This window comes from Mus musculus, chromosome 16 (assembly GCF_000001635.26).
Source record: "Mus musculus strain C57BL/6J chromosome 16, GRCm38.p6 C57BL/6J".
Classification (NCBI taxonomy): domain Eukaryota; kingdom Metazoa; phylum Chordata; class Mammalia; order Rodentia; family Muridae; genus Mus; species Mus musculus.
The window spans coordinates 28,314,112-28,327,062 of NC_000082.6; the positions used below are offsets into that span (position 1 = coordinate 28,314,112).

Genomic DNA, 12,951 nt, shown 5'->3' on the forward strand with positions numbered 1-12,951 from the left:
TTTAGGTATCAAAGTAATTGTGGCTCCATAGAATGAATTGGGTAGAGTACCTTCTGTTTCTATTTTGTGGAATAGTTTGAGGAGAGTTGGAATTAGGTCTTCTTTGAAGGTCTGATAGAACTCTGCACTAAACCCATCTGGCTTTTTTTTTGTTGGGAGACTATTGACGACTGCTTCTATTTCTTTAGGGGAAATGGGACTGTTTAAATCATTAATTTGATCCTGATTTAACTTTGGTATAGGTGGAACAACAATATGAACTAACCAGTACCCCCAGAACTCATGTCTCTAGCTGCATATGTAAGAGTCAATGGCCGAGTTGGCCATCATTGGGAAGAGAGGCCCCCTGATCTTGCAAACTTTATATGCCCCAGTACAGGGAAACACCAGGGCCAAGAAGTGGGAGTGGGTGGGTAGGGGAGCAGGGCAGGGGGGAGAGTATAGGGAACTTTTGGGGTAGCATTTGAAATGTAAATAAAGAAAATATCTAATAAAAAATAAAAAATAAGTTCTGTAACAGATGGAGGAAATTCTCGAATACCCAGAGACTTTATCCATACTATGTCTTTAATTCTAATATTTTCCTGCATTATATCATTATAATAATATATAATATATAGTTGGCAGTTTTCAACCTGTAGGTAGAGTCGTGATCATAATGTTCTCTATTATTTTTTAATACCCACAAGAGAATCATGACAGTCTCACTTTCAGATCTGATATTAGTAATTATAATCATTGTCGCTCTTCCCTGCAGAGCTGGGATTAAGATCCATTGATTTGCTAATCTTTCCAAAATACAAGATGTTGGTTTTGTTGATTGTACTTTTGACTTCAATTGATTTCTGCCCAAATTTTTAGCATTTTTAAATCACTTTGAACTTACCTTATTCTTCTTTTTCTAGATTCATAAAGTGGTAACAAACATCTGGCCTTATGTCTTTCTTCATTCTACTATGGGTATCCAGTGTTCTAAACAACTAAGATCTGCTTTTATTGTATCCTAAAACTATTTGTTTTATACTATTACATTTTAAAAACAAATTGTACTGTGCACATGTTCTGGGATGAATACAGGTAGTAAAAAGGTTACGACTGTAAGTAATTTAACACACTCATCATCCCAACTAACTACTTCTTCTCCTTGTTTTTATGCCAAAACTGCTACAGTTTTCTTATTCAGCAAGAATGATACACAGTAAGATTCATTAACTATGGTCATCAAGTTGTGCATTCGTTCTGTAGATTTTACATCTTGTGCAGTTGCTATGCTATGGCCTCTCTGAAACCTTCTTATTTTTCTCTTACCAGCTCCACTTCCATTCCTGAAAAATCAAATTGCATTTTCTACCACTTTATATCCAATTTGTATTCAATTATGCATGTGAGATTATGCTTTATCTTTCTTTTGTTTAGTTCAAAACGAGTTTTTCAACTTTGGTTTCCCTTGGTCAGTATATTGATTTATGTGCAAGCATGCGGTAGTCCTCCTAACTATATTCCACTTATTTCTAATTTAATTCCCCGAGGGCCTGGTTGCTTGCATTTTACAGTTTCTATTTTTTTTAATTCATTAGTGTGTAATTCATGTTCCTGGGTGCATTCTGTTTTCATGACTCTTCAATGTGGCTTGAGAAGAAATGTATATCATGCTGTTGTTGAATGAAGCAGTTTATATATGTCTACTAAATATAGTTGATTGACGATTATATTCACTTCAACATTATCAATCCTGCCTTTCTGCCAACTGGTTCTGTCCATTACTGATTGAAGGGTGATAATAACTAGCATAATGGATCTGTTTGTTTCTCTCTGCAGCTCTGTCAGTAGCTGTCTCATGCATTTTGATGTGGTGGCACGAAGAACACGAACCTTAAGAACTGTTATGATTTTGCAGAGCGTTAGTGACTTTATTATTGATCACTGCTTCTGACATTGGATAATATTTTTTCTTGATCTGAGGTCTACTTTGAAATGAAAATAATTACCCCAGCTATCTGTTGGTGGGTGTTGGCACAGTGTGTCTGCCTCTATCCTTTTACTCTAAGTCTCTCAATATGGATGCATTTCAAAATAGAACTTTTATAAATAACACATAACCAGGTCTTATTTTTCAGGTTCTCTGACCATTTCCCTGTTAATTTCTATAGTTACTCTACAGTGAAGGTGATTATTCCCACGAATAGAATAAAGCAGGCACATTTGAGACTCGTGCCTCTCAGTTCTCTTCCTCCTCCCACTCTGGTTTCTCTTGGCTTCCCCTCTCTGCATTCTTTAAGTTGAACTGAACCTTTTGTAACCTCTGTTAGCATATGAAACATTTTCTCTTTTCATAATTTTTAAAATATTTTCCAAAATGTGGAAAAATACTTTTATGAGTAAATGTCATTTAATAAACCTTGAACTTCATGCCTAATTCCAAATAATTCCACTCACAATTTGTTTAAGAATTTTAGAAATTAAACCTTCCAAATTCCCTCCTCTGGTCTTGATGTAATTTGTGCATGATGGGCTCCATTTCTGTTCGAGCAGCTAACACATTAGTAACTATGCCTGTCAAATTCTTGTTCCATTCCTCAATAGCTGCCATAATTGAAGTCTGGCTTGGGTGCTTGGCTTTTCTCTTCACACTCTGTTCTTGCTAATAAGCACATCTTGTACCTCTGAAAGCCAGATGTGGTGTTGCATTGAATATTAGGCATCGTGTTTCATAAAAAGAAGTAAGGTAGAGTGTGATGCTTCGTATGTGTTTGTCCAGAAGGTAAGTTGTTTACCATCCAATATAGCTGTAGTCGTCAGACCTAACACATCCTCTACTGTCCTTGATCTGTCACCTGCAGCCTTTACACTTTCTCAACAGCTCCATCACATGTGTGCTTTGTAACAGTGGTCAGCTGTGATTTTCCATTTCAGACACAGAAGTTAGTATGGTGTTAGGTCTACTGGGAAGGAAACATTTTGTTTTTATCCTTACCACTAAGGCTGAGGCTTTTCTTGAGCCTGTGCTCCTAAGATACCATCTTTTCAATTTCTTTTTATCTGTCCCTCTGCTTCATCACTTTTACATGACATGAGAACAGTTGAAGGGGCTGGAATCACACATTTCTTGTAGCTCATCCTGGTTTATTCTCTGTAAAAGACTAAGACAGGCTCTGATAAAACTTGTTTGGGTTGGATATTGGTTAGAGATAATAATGGTCCAATTCCATCCCCAAACAGTTATGTTATCTCCTCCTACTAGGTGTAATAGATACCTTTCTTTAGTCTTCAGTTTTAAAACCTAGTGTGGATGCTAAAGGAAAAAAATCATGGAAATGTGCATACATTTGGCTCTCAGGCTTTACTATCTCTCAAATTAGTTCAATATCAGTCTTGATGAATTAGTCAGTTTATCTTCAGATGTCTTTACTGGGCACAATTTATAGTTCCTGTGCTTGTAAGCTGGGGTTCTCGGTGTTTTCCTATTTCCTGCTTTCCTTATGACCTCAATTTTCTGAGGAAAAAAATGGTTCTGTTTTAGCTTGATTTGTTTGTTCCCTTCCTCCTATTCCTTCTCCACTTGCTCCCCCTCCTCTTCTTTCTCCTTCTTTTTGGGAAGATGATAGTGACAATTTCCACATTTTCTCTACATGCCTAACTGGAAGCCTAGAAGGCCACTTTCCATTGGTCACACCACACACTTTTGTATTTTTCTCCTTTATATGCACTGTTGCCTCTGTCTGGAATGTCTTTCTTCCTTTCCCCAAACAATAACCCCAACATCTCACAGCATCTCCCTCCTCCCTGAAGCCTTTAACTATTCCCTCGTGGACTCATAGGTTTGCAGTATAAGCATACTATAAATATACTAAAAATTGCTATATTACATGACTTACAGCATAACATATAAGAACATATTGTGGGCAGTGAAATTCACAAACCTAAAAAGTAGACCATCAATCCATTAATATACTTGTTTATGGACCTTAGATCTGTCTTCTTCGGTCTCTGGCATTGTTCTCCAGTTACTTCCTTCTTTAGCATGGGCTACATCAGAGATTCTCTGTGACGGCATTTTTCTCAATTCTTTCGATCAGTAGTCATTCTAATAGGAATGGAAATATTCTGAAGACAAACTTGTTCACTCTGTAGCTGTCAGACTAGCAAAACTGTGGTCCCCAAGAAATTCAAATTTCCTCAGCTCTCTTAGGCTCAAAGAAGAAAAGCCTGAAGCTTGATGCCAATCATAGAAATATTTGTCTCCTAGGAATAAGATGTCACAAAGTTCTGACGACTTATCAAATTCCACTGTAGGAAGAGTAGAGATGACATAACAATAACTACTCCAACCCCAGTCTCTGCCCTAGTAGGACTTTTACTGATACAGAACTCTCACCCTCTAAACCTAACCCCCCCCCCCCACATCAAGACTGAAAATGGACTCCAGGTGACCACATTGAATTCATCTCCCTTTCTCTGTTTTCCATTGTCATTAGTCAATGCTCTTGAACTGGCCAGTTTAGGATGAACCTCACTTGTTAGAACTGCCAGAGCCCAGGCATCGACTCCAGCAACTATGGTAACAAATTTAGTCTTTCAAGTTTATTTTTATTTTAAATTAATTATATCTAAATAATTTCCCCCTCATTCCTTTCCTTGTAACTCCTCCTACTCACCCTTATTTATGGTCTCTTCTTTAAATTATTCTATATCCGAATATATATACAAATAAAAATTAGTGAGTCTACTTAGTGATTCTTGTATGTGTTTTGCCTGTGCAGGTCCCAGCAAGCAAATACACCAGTTTCATGGATGTAAATTAGTATCAAGTTCTCATGAAATTCTGAAGACTGATTACTACTCACCTGGACTAATTAAGTTCCTTGATAAAGGACTAGAGAGATAGCTTAGTGATTAAGAGTACAGTAGTGCTACAAACATTGTGAGAACAACCACTCTCTGGTTGGATTTAAGTCTCACTCTCTGAGATGGAACGCATGCATGCTCCTGAGATAGGTCAAGAACCTGAAACTAGATAGGCCATTGGCCTAGGGAAAACAAAATACTATTGTTCTGCTAAAGGAAAATAGCAAATAAATTCTTCCCTTAACATTCTTCTATACCCTTAACTGAGTGTCTTACTCAGCTATCGTCAGGGGAGCTTCCTCTTGAGATAGGTTGGAACTAGCATAGAGGCTCACATCTGGACAGTACGCAGAAAGTGAGAGATTTGGAACACTCAGTTCTAAATAAGATGTCTTCTTCAACCCCCTGTCTCAGGAGGTCTCAGGGACTTATGCAGAAAAGGAGGTGGAACTATTTTAAGAAGCAGAGGTGATAGAAAACTCCAAGAAAAAAGCATCTCCCAGATGCAACAGGACAGACACATACAAAGACTGAGAGAGACGGTGGTTGCCAGCACAGGACCTTCACAGACTCAAACAAGTCAGTGCTCCATCTCTGAAGGGAGGAAGTGGACATGAGCTCCTACCCCTAACCAAGAAGCCATCTGCAGATCTGCTACTGGTACCTGGTTGCATCTTCTCCAGCGGAGCCTCACTGGGAATACTAACCAGAGTCTAGGACAGACCCCCATGCCCAGCAGTAGATGGCAAACACAAAACAAACACAATAGTAATTTTTGTTGATTTTTTTGTCTCATATGGCTTTGGTAGGTTTATTCCTTGTTTGTCTTTAGCTTTGTTTGTTTGTTTGTTTGTTTGTTTCTGATTTTGCATTTCTGTTGGGTTTATGTAAATGTGTATGTGCAAGTTGCTTGGCTTTTATTTAATTTGTGTTTCTTTTTCTTTGAAGATATAGAGAAAATGAATACAAAGGTTATCAAAGAGGCTTCCTTCAGTAACTGATAGAAGCACATTCAGGGCTTCCTCACAGCCAAACATTAGTCAGAGCTCAGCGAACTTTTGGAAAGAGCGGGGGTGGGGGCAGGGGGATTAGGAAGCATTGTAGGAGCTAGAGTATGGAGGACACTACAAGAACATGGCCCACAGAATCAACTAATAAGAGCTCGTAGGAGGTCACAGAGACTAAAGCAGCAATCACCAAGCTTACCTGTGTCTGCATTGGGTCCTTTGCATACATGCTGTGGTTTTCTTAGTGGTAGTTTTGTGGCACTCCTAGCAGTGGCAATGGGAGTGACTCTGAATCTTTTGCCTGCCCTTGGGACTCTTTTCCTCCTACTGGGTTGCCACAACCAACCTTGATATGAGGGTTTGCACCCAGTCTTATTGCATCTTGTTATGCCATGTGTGGTTGTTATAACTGGGAGGCATGGTATTTTCTAAAGGGAAATAGAGAAGGAGTGGATCTTGAGAAGAGGGGAGGTGAATGTGTGGTGGGAGGGTGCAGCGAGAAGAGGCTGCAGCAGGGGTGTATCATATGAGAGAAGAATAAATAAAAAGATAGAAGAAAAAAGGGTGTAGATCTGTGTGGGTGGGAAGGTGAGGAGTATCTGCAAGGAGTTGAGGAAAAAGGAAAGGGTGAGCAGAATATATTGTATTAAAAAAGTCTTTTTTCAATAAAAGAAAGGCAGAAAGTTTCTAAATTGAAAAAAAGCAGATGAAACTTCTAACAAAATAGGGCAATGCCCTCCATTTTGCAGCAGGTAATAACCTTTGAATAGAACATCGATATCACAGAAATTAACTCTAACTATAAACATATAGGTATACATGAAAATAAAATATTTCTACCCAACAATAAAAGCTATTAGCAGAGTGCATATACAGCTCACAGAATGGAGAAAATATTTACTAGTTACACTTCTGACAAAGAGCTAACATGCAGAATATACAAGGATATATAAAAATTAAATGCCAAAAAGAAAATTGTTAACAGAGACATTAGCAAATAAACCAACTAAATAAGGTTCAAAAAACCACAAATAGCCAAAATATGTAATAAAATGTTCAATGTCTCTGGCCGTCAGGAAAATACAAATTTACTGTTTGGATACCACCTTACCTCAGTTATAATAGCTACCACTAATAAATGTGGTGGCAAATGGTAGAGAGGGTTTAGAGAGGAAAAAGAAACCCTTATTTGTTGTATATAGGGGCACAAAGTAATACAAACATTGTGGAAGTCAGTTTAGTTTCTTTAAAAATTATAAATAGAACTACCCAGTAGCCTTGCTACTTCACTCCTGCCTGTTGATACCCAAGAACTCACACCCTATCATGGGAGTCTATGCAGTCCTATGTTTATAATTGCATTTATTCTTTCCAGCAGAAAGTTTAACTAAAATGAAGGATGCATGGACATCTACATAGAAAACTATGTTCTTTCAACCCAAGAAAATGATTCTAAGCTGGAGAACAAAAGGACAGGTGGTAATGTCCAATCACAAGTACAACTCAATATACAAGGGTTAAATGCTTCGAGAAGTTTAGCTTTAGTTGTCATTTGAGACCATCTTATAGTCACGCTTTCTTAGGACTGGTTGTTCACTTCTTTCTGCACTATAACAAAAGAGATTTTTGTTTAATGTACCTATTGTCTTATTCCAAAAGAAAAGTAAGTAGGTACTCTTATTAGCAAATTTGATGTTTATTGGGCCATGTAAAAATGCAAATAGGGTTGTTTAGGTTCAAACTTATGCAAATTTGATGTTTATTGGGCCATGTAAAAATGCAAACAGGGTTGTTTAGGTTCAAACATATGGAAAGAGTACTAGTTCACCCCACTGCCTGCTTTGTGGACACCGAGGATGACTTAGTGTCAGAGTCCTGAAGTAGAAACAAATTCTTTCACCCGAGGACACAGATGCCCAGCTTTTTCTATCAGAGAACCCCTAAGACATCAAGTATCTAAAATCCCCGTAGAGCATTTATTGGCCCAGTTTTCTCTCGAAGTGGTCCCTGCTGTCAACATTAAGATGTCCAGGAACAACCAAGTGCTTTTGTCTCCAATCAATACTAAGAGCTTCATTCAACACTACTAGACACTTGTCACAAATAATAAAACTCAGACAATGGTCTCCACATGTATTCTTGTCTCTGTTTTCGACAGGCTAAAACCTACAAAAGAAGCAGCAGTCAATATTTCATTTCAACATCTTTTCTAACCTGAAAGTGCTTTCCTTTTGAAAGCCAATGTATCTTTATTTTACATGTATGAGTGTCTTTCCTGCACATATGTCTGTGTTTCATATATGTGCAGTATTCACAGAAGCCAGAGGATCTATCAGTACTCCTAGAACTAGAGTTACAGATGGCTGTGTGTCTTCATGTGGGTACTGGGAGCCAAACTTGGGTCTTCAACAAGAGCTACCAGTGCTCTTAACTGCTGAGCCATCTCACCAGGCCCCATATGTGAAAGTTCTTGATGACAGTAACAACAAGGACATTCCCTTAATATTGTTAAGTAGACACCTGGGTAATCAAACATTCTAAAATATGCTCAATTATAGCTGTCACCTACCATGCCCTTCAAGTCATTTTTAATCAGACATTTTCAGCACAGTTGTAAAAATGTAGTATCAGCTCTGCAGTTTAGCTTTCTAATGCTCTGAGCTTCTTATCTCCACAAGGTGGAATGAGGAGGAATAAGGAAGTAAGAAAGAAAGTGAAGAATGTATTGATCTATTTGAGTGCTTGAAAAGCGAGACACATTGCAAAACTTCTTTTTTTACCTTTAATCCCACAGGGAGAAAATCATGTTTGTCATGATTCTCAAGTCAAACCAATCCAGTTGAGGAGGAAAAACAAATAAACAAAAAAGAATAGGACTCCAAATTTCAAGTTACCAGTAACTCAGAAAGCAATGAACTTTTTACTAACTCATGGAACCATCAGGAGAACTTCCTTAAAATGAGTTGCTAGAGAAATCAGGTCTTTAATTCATTGATTTCTACTGTTATTTACTGAGCACAAGGCTCTGAGCAGATTGCTGATGCCACCAAAGTCACAAATGTCATTAGAACTTATAGTCAACAAAAGTAACAGTTGGGTGGTGAGCTTCCAAAGTTAGGAGGCACAAGTGAGAGAGGAGAGAAGCAAACTTTATTCAAAGGTATACTATAGATGTAAATGAGCTGTTCTAGTGTATCACTTATAATTTGTGTTTAACATGACCTGGCAAATAAAATTATCCAGTACTAAAATATACATGGTTGCTATAACACCAAATAAAATATTAATATAAGTCACCTTATTTAGTGATCACCGTCAGTTGCAGATGATAATCAAGATCCATTATCTCCATTCTATAGATGAACCATCTGAGGCTCAAACAAATAGGGAAATGTGGCTATATCCATATGTCATGTATTGTACTCTCTTTGAAATTACATGTTCTCTTTATTGCAATTTTGAACAAATCAAGAACTATTTTCTACATAAATTATTTAAGATCAAACCTACAACATGGAAGAAAATACTCACAAAATATCTGTTCGATTTTCATTCTGTTACTCTTACAAACACCATGACCAAAAGCAAGTTATAGAATGAAAGAGCTTACTTAATCTTACAATCTTATCTTTGAGCAAAGTTGGTGCAGGAACACAAGGCAAGGAACAAAGAGACAGAAGTGACTGCTTGTCTATGCATCATTAACCTCTGATCAAAGAACTCACCCACGGCCAAGGAAGTAGAGCAGAAACCATAGAGGAATTTTACTTTGATGGCTTGCTTCTTTGGGTTCATGCTTGGCTAGCTTTCTTATGCGGCTGAGGATCACATGCCCAGGGAATGATACCACTTGCGGCATGCTAGACATTTCTACTCCTACTAACAGTAGCAACAGTATTCCCCACAGACATGCCTACAGGTCAGCAACTCTTTTCTCAGGTGACTCTAGGCTATGCCAAGTGGATACTTAAAGCTAAATCAGGGCACTGACATCTCAAGAGAACTCAATATTAGGGATATATAAGAAACTAAAAATAATGATAAAACCACAATAGCAAAAGAAATAAGTCATCCCATTTAAAAAAAAAAAACACAAGATGGAAATAGACATTTCTCTAAAGAAGACATACAAATGGTTTTAAGGTATATGTTAAAATTCTCAGCATTTCAAATAATGAGGAAAACACAAATAAAATCAATGATAAGTTATCTTCTCACTCCAACTTAAATGGCTACTATGAAATAAGAAAAGACAATAGGTGCTGTAAGAGAAGGAAACTCATTCACACTATTAGTGGAATATGAATTAGGATAAGCCATGGAAAAAAGTAGGAGTGTAAAAGAACACTCATAAGCAGGCAAGAAATTGAAATGACTTCAATATCCATCAAGTGGTAAATGGGCAGAGGAAATGTGGAGCATACACTCATCAGAAAATCACTCTTTCCTTAAAAAGTCAAACCCGTAAAAATGCGGAAATCCTGATATAATGTTGCACAATAGAATAACTACAGATAATCATATATTTAAAAAGCTAAAGATCGAGCTCTGGATATAATTCAGTTAGTAAAATGTTTGATGTGCAAACTAGGACCCAAGTTCAGATCCCCAGCACCCACATAAAAAGCCAGGCCCAGCAGCACACACCTATAATCTTAGCTCTGGGGAGGCAGAGACAGGAAGATCCCTGGGGGTTGTTGACCAAATCAATGAGCTTTGGATCTACTGAGAGACTTTCCCTAAAAAAATAAAATAAAAAGAGATTGGAAAAGATATTCAGTGTTGGCCTCAATGGATATGCACACATGTGCATCCACATACATATGCATGTGAACACACACACACACACACACACACACACAGCTTAATAAAAGATTTTGAATATTGAATGGCTTCATCCTGCAGAAAAGATAAAAAATACTTTTAACCTGGACTACAAAATGAGATACAGCTTTATTTTAAACAAATAGTGATAAATTTTTGAGAAAATGAATGTATTTTCCATGATGCAAACATTATGCAATGTATACATCTATCAAAATATCACATGGTGCCCCATAAATATGCACAAAATGATAGGAGAAGATGGAAAAAGAATATCAACATTTAAAATGATTGATGTAAATAATTGAGCCTTTTTCTTTAAAAAAAATACCACATAAAAATAGTTTTGTAAATCATTGCCTCATTATAAAATCAGAAGCTCTTGCTTTGTTTCCTACCCCTACTAAAGAAACAGAAATGCACAGATCCTTAATTGAATGCTTACCTTTGCTGTCCATGCTGTGAACCACTGTTTAGGTCAGACTAAAAGAAAATATGGAGGCTCTTAGTAATTATGACTTCTTGCATGAAAGAATTGAAAATGTTGCTACCTCGAGAATGCATCTTGTTATGAGGATATGTCAAGTATGCTTCAACACTATTTAAAGATTATTTGGGGGGAGGGAAAAAACGAAGATAATCCAGACAACAAAAAGTGTGCTGAGTGCCTATGAAAATACATACTTGCTCCTGGGTGCTGGGGACATGGAACTTAGTGCCACCTTTCCATGAGGACTCACAAGCCAAGAAAGATAGACATAAGTCATCAAGTTGAGAAAGTCTTTTCTTTTCAAGAGATGCATTGAGATTAAATGTTTGTGGCATCATAAGCACAGGAATGGCAGTCATGCAGAAAGAAAGGCATTCACTCTACTAAAGTGAGTGAAGGTTACAAAAAGTGGTGATAATTGAGCCAAGGATTGAAGGAATGAATAGATTTTGCTACTACGGCATTGAACTTAAGATGGGAAGAAAAACGCTTAGTTGAGTCCTGTGTGACCTGTCATTTGATGTTCGGTTGGATTTTCCAACCCATGCTGCTGTTAGAACCCATTCGAGAGAGATGAGTTGTGTGAAACTGTGAAATTCCTAATTATAATTTTTTTTTGGTCTCTTCAATTTGTAAGGTTCTTGCCAAATCATACAACCCGCCAAGTCAAACACACATCAATGGTAGACTCTAGTTGGAAACATTTCCATTCACAGTTACTGGTGCTGAGCACTGGGGTGTTAGGGAAAATTTTGGGCATCTTATAATCTGTACTTTTCTGTTACTCACAACATTCTTCAACCTGAAATAAGACAGCATGAACTGTTTCATACATGTGAGTGAAGACATTACTTAGATGACTGCTTAAAATGCTTTAGGATTGGGTTTTTTGTTTTGTTTTTGTTTTAGATATATCTGAGATTGATCTTTTAAGTGTTGCATTCTGTTCAAGTGACAAAGTAATATATCTGCTTGATAACAGCTGAGGAGGAGCATGTCCAGTAATGGGAAGCAGATACTAGACATGTCATGACTTGCATGTGCAGAAAGCTCACTGTCTATTGAAAGGATGAGTGCTTTTTAATCTGTGACTCGGTCTGCTGTGTAAAATATACCATCTACCTAAAATTCCTCTGGAATATATATCCTATCCAATTTTAAGATAGTTAAAGAACCCCAAGAAAATTAAAAAGTATTTCTACAATAAAAATAATTAATGATCAATATAAATTGAAATTCCATGAATAGCCTCTGAAGAAATTAGAAACTTGTAGACATAAAAATATCTCAAATTCTGTCTGTCACCCACCTGTTGTCCTTTGCTTAACCTTTAAGTTTGGTATCTCCTCATGTGGCTCGTCAGGGTAAGCTACTGGTTCTCTGATTTGCTAATCCCCTTACTGGTTGACGTCACCTCCAATGTGTAATACACTCCTGAATACATATTACTTCATTCATCAGTTGTGTTCTCCTTTTTAGATACAAATTCATGATGAATTATGTCTTCTTTTTTCTTTGTAAACACCACAGTGCTAACCACTTATCTTTGTTGGAAGTTTACAGCACACACCAATACCACTGTTTTCATGTGCTTAGTTGTCTGGTCTACCATATCAAAGCAGGTTAGAAAGAGCCCCGTGAGCAAAGCTCTGAAAGAGAGTCCAGATGAGACTAGGTTAACAGAGAAAAGTTTGCCACCACAAGACCAGAGACCCTAAAATAAGCCAGGGCTATTCAGTGAAGAAGAATATTATGACAAAACTGTAATTGTTTCTAAGGATGTAA

General features: G+C 37.3%; 1 protein-coding gene across 4 annotated transcripts in view; it reads right to left on the minus strand.

Moving 5' to 3' along the window:
* Fgf12 (fibroblast growth factor 12) overlaps nucleotides 1–12,951 on the minus strand; it is a 595,461-nt gene that overhangs the window by 156,329 nt on the left and 426,181 nt on the right. The window lies entirely within an intron of this gene.